Consider the following 6,651-nt stretch of genomic DNA (forward strand, 5'->3'; position numbering starts at 1 on the left):
GGGGCTATTCACAGGTGCAACCCCACTACTGATTGGCATGGGAGTTTTGACCTGCTCTGTTTCCAACCTGGGCTGGTTCACCTCTCCTTAGACAACCTGGGGACCACAAGCTTCCCTGGGATCACCATATTGATGCCAAACTTAGTGTGAACACCCAATCGGCACAGCCCCCTGCAGCCTAGAACTCCTAAGCTCAAGCAATCCACTGGCCTCAGCCTCCCCAGGCGCTGGGATCACAGGCACCAGCCACGGGACCCAGCTGATTATAGGGTCTCCCGCTTCCAACTTCAGGCTTCAGCCTGGGAGCTCTGCACTCAGAGCGGGTGGAAGTGGAGCCTGGAACTGAGCTGATGCGCTGAAGGTTATTTGCTCTGCGCGCTTCACATGGAGGTGAAAACACGGGGCACAGATCTTTGAGCACAACCCTCATCCTGAGCAATGGGTGAGTGGGGGGGGGGGCTGCATAAAGAGAAACCGGCTCTCCATGGCAGGGCTGCAGCAGCTCTTCACAGGGGCAGTCCCATGGCCAATCGGTACCAGAGTTTTGAAAGCCTCCTTTTACTGGACTGACCTGGCGCCCCTCTCTCTAGGGGGACTGGCGACCCCAAACTTCCCAGAAACCATCATAGCAAGGCCAACCTGAGCACAGACACCTGCTCAGCACCCCGGGGTGCAGCCCTGAACTCCGGCAATCAGCTACGCTCAGCTGCCCACCCAACAAGCGTTACACGCAGGAGCCTTCATGCCCCGCGTGTTCAGGTCCCTCCCAGCGCCAGCTTTAAACTCCGCTGCTCAGTTCTATGCTTTGGCCACACGGGGGCAGCCTGGAGCTCAGCCAACGCCTCCCGTTGCTGGTTGCGTTTCCCGCTCCTCGTGGCAGGTTCACACCCCGCAGGCAGATCTCTGAATCGGAGCCGAACCGTTCCCCAAATCCAGCGCTTTAGCAGCAGCTTTGCTAGGAAAGCGCTGACGTCCCCAAGTAACGTAAGAGCCAGAGCGCTGTGTCCAGGATCTTCTATTGGGCCCCTCACCGTGGTGTCTGTCAGGCACAAGGGGAAACCAGGGAAATGTTTTCATGGCGTTTAAGGGCAGAAGGGGCCATTAGCTCAGCTAGTCTGACCCCCGAATAACACAGAATTACACCATGACACGTATTGATCCCACAGACCTTAGACAGATCAAAGCGTCTCAGCCCTCAGGACGGAGGCTAAACTGGGTACCAGAGGCAGCGAACAAGGAGCCCCCAAGGCAATGGCAGGGAACTGACGAGGTGAAATATGCCCAGATGATCCCAGCAAGCGACCCACCCCCATGCTGCAGAGGTGGGAGTCCCTGTTCCTCCTGCCCTTAAGAATCTCTGGTGGTAAGTGGGTCCCCCCAGTTCCCCAGATAAGAATCCTCCATGTGGTTTCCCTGGCTTCACCTCCAGATAAGAACATTGTGTGGAGGGAGTGGGAGGAAGGTTGTCTGGCAGATCTGTAAAGGGGGACTGTGTCTCCCTGTCCGGCCCTGGCTCCTGGGAGGAAGTGATCTCAGTGTGTCTGGCTGTCTCCATTCCTCACACCCATAAGAATCCCTGGTGTGTGGGTTCACCCTAGACCATTAAGGATCTCTGGTGGGTGGGTGTCTCTCTCCCCTAGTCAGGATCTCTGGGGCATGCCTCTATAAAAAGAGACTTTGACTCACCCACGCTGGGCTGCCATCATGGAACAGACCAGGTCCTTCTGTGGAGGGTTTGCGTTCCTCCAAGGACGTGATCGCAGTGTGTGTGGATGTCCCTGTCCCTTCAACCCTTAACAATCCCTGGTGTGTGGGTGCACTGGGCCCCATTACAATCCCCTCTGTCTTATCCCCCATGAGGGATCCGGTGGATGTGGGTGTTCTCCATGCTACTGGGGGTGTCTGGTGCCCCTGTCCCTGCTGGTTAATGGAGTGTGTGGGTGTCCCCCAGCTCGTTAAGGATCCGTGTTGTGCGGATGCCCCTGTTCTTCTCATTAAGAATGGTGCAATGGAGCATATGGGTGTGTCCCCCACCCCATGAACTAGCTCCCGTGTGTGGTTCCCCTGCCCACATCCAGGCTCTGTGGTGTGTGGGTGTCGCTGTTCCTCTTTTCAAGTGTTGCAGAGGGGTGTCCCACCTCCGAATTCAGAATCCCCAGCGTGTGGGTGCTCCCATCCCCCCAGCCAGGCTCTGCGGGGGGGGTGGTCTTAAAAGAGACCGTGTCTCACTGTCTTGCCCAGGCTACGCTGCAGGGGCTACTCACAGGTGTGATCCCACTACTAATCAGCAGGGGAGTTTTGACCTGCTCCGTTTCCTGACCTGGGCCGGTTCACCCCTCCTTAGGCAACCTGGGGACCCCAAGCTTCCCCAGGATCACCATATTGATGCTGAACTTAGTGTGGACACCTGATCGGCACAGCCCCCTGCAGCCCAGAACTCCTGAGCTCAAGCGATCCGCCGGCCTCAGCCTCCCCAGGTGCTGGGATCACAGGCACCAGCCACAGAGCCCAGCTTGTTTCACAACCTGGCAGCTTGAGCTTTAAACTCTGCTTGTGAGCTCTGTGCCTGGGCCAGATGGGGACAGCCTGGAACTGGGAAATGCTCCTGCTTCCCCCGCCCCCGTCTCATGTCGAGCTGCAGGCGCCGCTGTCCTCCCAGGTAAGATCCCGGATGTTTCGGTGCCCCCCATCCCCTGTCCAGGAGCCCAGGTGTCCGGGTACCTCTGCCCCCCATACAGAATCTTGGATGTGTGGGTGTCCGTCCCTCTGCAGAGGATCCTCGAGTGTGGATGCCCTTGTCCCCCCCTACAAGATCCTGAGTGTGTGGGTGCCACTCTCCCCCCCTATAAGATCTCGGGTGCGTGGGTGGGTGCCCCTGTTCGCCCTTACAGCATCCCTGGTGCACGGGGGCCTCCCTCCGTCCCAACTCAGGGCCCCCAGGGTGTGAGCGCTCCCATCCCCCGATACAGGCTGGGGGGGGGGTTATAACTGGCTCTCCCTGTCCTGCCCAGGCGGTGCTACAGCAGCTGTTCACAGGGGCAGCAACCCCACTGTCACCCTGCAGCTTTAACCTGCTCCAGGGGTGACCCATGCGGGTCGGGAGTGAGGGGCACCAGCAGAGCTGAGAGTCTGGAGGTCAGGACTGGGATAGCAGGGGCTGCGGGTCGGGAGTGAGGGGCAACGTCAGAGCTGGTTGACGCCTAAGGGGCTGCGGGTCGGGAGTGAGGGCACCAGCAGCGCAGTAACTGGGGAGCTCAGCGAGAATCGAGGGGCTGCAGGTCGGGAGTGAGGGGCACCAGCAGAGCTGAAGGAAGCCCAGGGGTCTGTGGGTCGGGAGTGAGGGGCACCAGCAGAGCTGAGAGTCTGGAGGTCAGGACTGGGATAGCAGGGGCTGCGGGTCGGGAGTGAGGGGCACCGTCAGAGCTGGTTGACGCCTAAGGGGCTGCGGGTCGGGAGTGAGGGGCACCAGCAGCGCAGTAACTGGGGAGCTCAGCGAGTAATCGAGGGGGCTGCGGGTCAGGAGTGAGGGGCACCAGCAGAGCTGAGAGTCTGGAGGTCAGGACTGGGATAGCAGGGGCTGCGGGTCGGGAGTGAGGGGCACCAGCAGAGCTCTTGGTGTGGAGATCAGGATTGGGATAGGAGGGGCTGCGGGTCGGGAGTGAGGGGCAGCAGCAGAACTGTGAGTCTGCAGGTCAGGACTGGGATAGCAGGGGCTGCGGGTCAGGAGTGAGGGGCACCACTAGAGCTGGGGGGAACCCAGGGGGCTGCGGGTCGGGAGTGAGGGGCACCAGCAGAGCTGAAGGAAGCCCAGGGGTCTGTGGGTCAGGAGTGAGGGGCACCGGCAGCACAGTTACTGGGGAGCTCTGCGGGAAGCCCAGTCGCTGCTAGTCGGGAGTGAGGGGCACCAGCAGATCTGTGGTTCTGGAGATCAGGATTGGGACAGGAGGGGCTGCGGGTCGGGAGTGAGGGGCAGCAGCAGAGCAGGAGGGAGACCAGGGGGCTGCGGGTCGGGAGTGAGGGGCACCAGCAGAGCTGAGAGTCTGGAGGTCAGGACTGGGATAGCAGGGGCTGCGGGTCGGGAGTGAGGGGCACCGTCAGAGCTGGTTGACGCCTAAGGGGCTGCGGGTCGGGAGTGAGGGGCACCAGCAGTGCAGTAACTGGGGAGCTCAGCGAGGAATCGAGGGGGTTGCGGGTCAGGAGTGAGGGGCACCGTCAGAGCTGGAGGGAGCGCAGGGGGCTGCGGGTCAGGAGTGAGGGGCACCAGCAGAGCTGAGAGTATGGAGGTCAGGACTGGGATAGCAGGGTTGCGGGTCGGGAGTGAGGGGCACCGTCAGAGCTGGTTGACGCCTAAGGGGCTGCGGGTCGGGAGTGAGGGGCACCAGCAGCGCAGTAAGTGGGGAGCTCAGCGAGGAATCGAGGGGGCTGTGGGTCGGGAGTGAGGGGCACCAGCAGAGCTGTGAGGCTGGAGGTCAGGACTGGGATAGTAGGGGCTGCGGGTCGGGAGTGAGGGGCACTGGCAGCGCAGTAACTGGGGAGCTCAGCGGGAAATCCAGGGGGCTGCGGGTCGGGACTGAGGGGCACCAGCAGAGCTCTTGGTGTGGAGATCAGGATTGGGATAGGAGGGGCTGCGGGTCGGGAGTGAGGGGTAGCAGCAGAACTGTGAGTCTGGAGGTCAGGACTGGGATAGCAGGGGCTGCGGGTCAGGAGTGAGGGGCACCACTAGATCTGGGGGGAACCCAGGGGGCTGCGGGGCGGGAGTGAGGGGCACCGGTAGAGCTGAAGGAAGCCCAGGGGTCTGTGGGTCAGGAGTGAGGGGCACCGGCAGCACAGTGACTGGGGAGCTCTGCGGGAAGCCCAGTCACTGCAAGTCGGGAGTGAGGGGCACCAGCAGAGCTGTGGATCTGGAGATCAGGATTGGGATAGGAGGGGCTGCAGGTCGGGAGTGAGGGGCAGCAGCAGAGCAGGAGGGAGACCAGGGGGCTGCGGGTCGGAAGTGAGGGGCACCGTCAGAGCTGGTGGACGCCTAAGGGGCTCCGGGTCGGGAGTAGGGGGCAGCAGCAGAACTGACTGGGATAGCAGGGGCTGCGGGTCGGGAATGAGGGGCACCGGCAGAGCTGGAGGGAGACTAGGGGGCTGTGGGTCGGGAGTGAGGGGCACCAGCAGAGCTGTGAGGCTGGAGGTCAGGACTGGGATAGTAGGGGCTGCGGGTCGGGAGTGAGGGGCACGGGCAGCACAGTAACTGGGTAGCTCAGCGGGGAATCCAGGGGCATGCGGGTCGAGAGGAAGGGGCACCAGGAGAGCTGTGGGTGTAGAGATCAGGATTGGGATAGGAGGGGCTGCGGGTCGGGAGTGAGGGGCACCATCAGAGCTGTGAGTCTGGAGGTCAGGTCTGGGATAGTAGGGGCTGCGGGTCGGGAGTGAGGGGCCCCCGCCGAGCTGTGAGTCCGGAGGTCAGGACTGGGATAGTATGGGCTGCGGGTCGGGAGTGAGGGGCACCGGCAGCGCAGTAACTGGGTAGCTCAGCGGGGAATCCAGGGGGATGCGGGTCGGGAGTGAGGGGCACCAGCAGAGCTGTGGGTGTGGAGATCAGGACTGGGATAGCAGGGGCTGCGGGGCAGGAGTGAGGGGCACCACTAGAGCTGGGGGGAACCCAGGGGGCTGCGGGACGGGAGTGAGGGGCACCGGTAGAGCTGAAGGGAACCCAGGGGTCTGTGGGTCAGGAGTGAGGGGCACCAGCAGAGCTGTGAGTCTGGAGGTCAGGACTGGGAAAGCAGAGGCTGCGGGTCGGGAGTGAGGGGCACCAGCAGAGCTGGTGTACGCCTAAGGGGCTGCGGGTCGGGAGTGAGGGGCACCGTCAGAGCTGGTGTACGCCTAAGGGGCTGCGGGTTGGGAGTGAGGGGCACCGGCAGCGCAGTAACTGGGGAGCTCAGCGAGGAATCCAGGGGGCTGCGGGTCGGGAGTGAGGGGCACCAGCAGAGCTGTGGGTGTGGAGATCAGGACTGGGATAGCAGGGGCTGCGGGTCTGGAGTGAGGGGCACCACTAGAGCTGGAGGGAACCCAGGGGGCTGCGGGACGGGAGTGAGGGGCACTGGTAGAGCTGAAGGGTACCCAGGGGTCTGTGGGTCAGGAGTGAGGGGCACCAGCAGAGCTGTGAGTCTGGAGGTCAGGACTGGGAAAGCAGAGGCTGCGGGTCGGGAGTGAGGGGCACCACTAGAGCTGGGGGGAACCCAGGGGGCTGCGGGTCGGGAGTGAGGGGCACCGGTAGAGCTGAAGGAAGCCCAGGGGTCTGTGGGTCAGGAGAAGAGGGGCACCGGCAGCACAGTGACTGGGGAGCTCTGCGGGAAGCCCAGTCGCTGCAAGTCGGGAGTGAGGGGCACCAGCAGAGCTGTGGATCTGGAGATCAGGATTGGGATAGGAGGGGCTGCGGGTCGGGAGTGAGGGGCAGCAGCAGAGCAGGAGGGAGACCAGAGGGCTGCGGGTCGGGAGTGAGGGGCACCAGCAGAGCTGAGAGTCTGGAGGTCAGGACTGGGATAGCAGGGGCTGCGGGTCGGGAGTGAGGGGCACCATCAGAGCTGGTTGACGCCTAAGGGGCTGCGGGTCGGGAGTGAGGGGCACCAGCAGCGCAGTAACTGGGGAGCTCAGCGAGGAATC

The sequence above is a fragment of the Mauremys reevesii genome, linkage group 12 (assembly GCF_016161935.1).
Source record: "Mauremys reevesii isolate NIE-2019 linkage group 12, ASM1616193v1, whole genome shotgun sequence".
In the NCBI taxonomy this organism is placed as follows: Eukaryota; Metazoa; Chordata; order Testudines; family Geoemydidae; genus Mauremys; species Mauremys reevesii.